Source organism: Apium graveolens, chromosome 9 (genome assembly GCF_009905375.1).
Source record: "Apium graveolens cultivar Ventura chromosome 9, ASM990537v1, whole genome shotgun sequence".
Taxonomy (NCBI): Eukaryota; Viridiplantae; Streptophyta; class Magnoliopsida; order Apiales; family Apiaceae; genus Apium; species Apium graveolens.
In genome coordinates, this window is record NC_133655.1 from 263904840 (window position 1) to 263908126 (window position 3287).

Genomic DNA, 3287 nt, shown 5'->3' on the forward strand with positions numbered 1-3287 from the left:
GCCAAAGAATCAACCTTCATTGATAGCGCTTGGAGCTGGGCTGCAATAGCGGTGGCTGCATCAACTTCCAGAATACCTGCTACCTTGCCTGATGTCATCCTCTGAGTTGGGTTTTGATGCTCATTTGCAGCCATCGTCTCAATAAGATTGTACGCCTCAGTATAGCTTTTAGCCCATAAGGCGCCTTCAGTTGCTGTATCGAGCATGGGCCGAGATTGAGCCCCCAAACCATTATAAAAACCAGTGATTACCATCCAATCCGGCATTCCATGATGTGGACATTTTCTCAACATTTCCTTGTAGCGTTCCCAAGCCTCGCACATAGATTCTGTAGGTTGCTGCGCAAACTGAGTAAGAGCACTCCTCATAGCAGCAGTCTTTGCCATTGGATAAAGCTTCACCAGAAACTTTTGCGCAAGATCTTGCCACGTAGTGATTGACCCAGCTGGTTCAGAATGTAACCAGTCTTTAGCCTTATCCCTCAGTGAGAATGGGAAAAGCCTCAACTTGATAGCTTCATCAGTCACGCCATTATACTTAAAAGTGCTGCAGATCTCGACAAAATTCCTTATGTGCATGTTGGGGTCTTCAGTTGCCGCTCCTCCAAAAGAAACAGAATTCTGCACCATCTGAATAGTGCCCGGCTTGATTTCAAAGGTGTTAGCTTGAATAGCCGGATGAAGGATGCTTGACTGAATGTCATCAATTTTAGGCCGAGAAAAATCCATAAGAGCTGGATCAGCTTGAACAATATGATCTCCCATGTTTACTGGTTCTTTCTGCTCAGTTTCTGAATCCGAATCCTCAAAATCTAACTTATCCGGTGTATCAAGAACTTCGTCTTTCTCCTCAGCTGTATCTAAGGTCCTCTTGCGAGCACGAGAACGAGTTTGCATAAACGCACTAAAGTACCTGAAACACAACCGAAAAGAGTAATTAACTACTACATCCTAATCACTGAGTCCTAATGACCAATGATGGTAAGTACATAAACTAAACAACTACGCCGAGTCCCCGGCAGCGGCGCCAAAAACTTGTTAGGGCGAAATCACGCACTAATATTCACGCAAGTATACGCGTTCGCGAGTAATATAGAATACTTTCTAATTCGTTCCCTCAGAGACTCAGACTAAGTTATTGTCTAATTTAACTCACTCACCAATGTATGATTACTTCTCAATGTTAAGATAATAACACTTAAAATTGTTGATTAAATATTAACTATAATTAACTACTTAATTAACCACTTAACTAACACTGCAATTTATCAATAATAAAACACTCATGAGATCACAACTTCATTATTACTTCCTTCTATAGCCATAGTTATTACCTTTAGCATGTGACAGTGATGATATTAATCGAATAACACAAAACTGATAAATGCCAACTTTCATTGTACTAATACCATTCTACCAAACATCCACAATTAAGATAGAAATTGAATAGTCATCAATTATGTTGAGTTCCTATATGTCTACAGAAATTGACAACACAACGATTTAAGCACAAGTTATTCCTTTTGATTACATAGGGCAAATAAAACTGTTAGAGTTACCCACTAATCATGTACAATGTACATGAACCTATGCTAGCATGGCAAGTTCTAAATCTCAAGATCCACTGTCGCTTCACAAGAGATTAACACCCTATCTTATATGTTCGCGACGCACATAAGACGAATACGCACAACCAATACTAGATATCATGCAATCATCACACACTAAAGTATTAAACAATTAACTAAAGAATTCCATAATAAATCCGTTGCAACCCCACGATCACGATTAGCCCATAATAGAACTTATCGCCATCATGGGTTCATATGAAATCATGATAAACGAACACAAGAAAATAACAACTAAACTAATTATATTAAAACAGAGTACGTCACAAGAGTAAATAAGTCAAAGCAAGAAAACTAGCATCCAACGTTACAACGAAACAAGAATCACAAGAATATATGCTTCCTCTTCGTTGCTGTGTGCTAAATCGGTCTTCTTCCTTATCTCCTTCGCTTCTTGCAAAACACAATCTAAAACATAATCCCCTCTTAATACTCTATGAAAAACGTCTCAAATCTACTTATATAATAGTCCCATAAAACTCAGATTACATAGAAGTTGGAAGCCAAACAGAAGTAGAAGTCTAAAACAATATATTATTTTCCCCGACCCTGCGCGGCCGCTCAGCATTTCTGCGCGGGCGCGCAAGGCTGCTGCGCGGCCGCTCAGCATTGCTGCGCGGGCACGCAGGACCCTACTGGAAAATTTCCAGGTTTGCTCCGTTTCTTCGCCGTAATCTGCCCGTTCTTTTCCTCTCGCAATGGTGAACACATGCCAAGGCTTATTCTTGATGATTCCTCCTCCGAAATGCAACTAATACCCTGAAATGCATAAACACTAGAAAAACGCATCAAATACACAAAATACTTGATTTCAAGACACCAATTTAAGCCATTTTAAGACGTTCTAAGTGGTATAAAATGCCATTTATCAGAAATCCACATGATAACCTTTGTCACAGGTTTGACTCACACTTAGAAGATTGTGTTTAAGTCCTGAGACAAGAGCTACTGATTCAATTATGACATTCCCAAGATTGACATTGCCATATCCCAGAGTCTTTCCCATGTTTCCATCTCCATAAGAAACTCCTGGGCTAGCTTTCTCCACAAAGTCTGATAGCAGGGCTTTATTTCCCGTCATATGTCCTGAACATCCACTGTCCAGAACCAGGATGTTTTTCCTGTTGCCCTGCAATCACAAAGACCACTGTTGATTAGTTTTAAGGACCCATACTTTCTTGGATCCTTTGGCCTTTTTAAGTTTGTTAGAATTTGCAGCGAATTTAGTTTTAGAGTTTATGCTAACATGCTTTTTATCAGACTTTGCATCAGAATTTACACTAGAAGGAATTACACTAACTTTCTTTAAATAAGGTTTTATCTGATAACAATCATAGTACAAACTATGATATTCCTTACAAGTATAAATAGAATGCCATAAACTACCACAAAGAAAACAAGGATTTTATGGTTTAAACCTAACAGACTGACTCGTAACTCCTAATCTAGGAGGTAACTTTATTTTTCCTGCAAAAAAGCAAGATGGTTAGAGTTTCCACAATTATAGCATTTATTTCTAGGAGCATTAGGAACAGGCATATAATTATTGTTTTTATTCACACTCTCCTTTCCATTCCTATTTTTCCCAGCTTCCTTGACTTTGTTCTCATTTCTAATCTCTTTCAGCTTATGCTTAAGCTGCTTCTTTGTCATTAAGCTA

General features: G+C 38.9%; 1 non-coding gene across 1 annotated transcript; it reads left to right on the forward strand.

Moving 5' to 3' along the window:
• The first annotated feature begins 264 nt into the window (after window positions 1–264).
• LOC141687904 (small nucleolar RNA R71) lies at window positions 265–371 on the forward strand. Its single transcript, XR_012561383.1, has one exon. It is a non-coding gene; the product is annotated as a small nucleolar RNA R71 (small nucleolar RNA).
• Window positions 372–3287: the final 2916 nt, after the last annotated feature.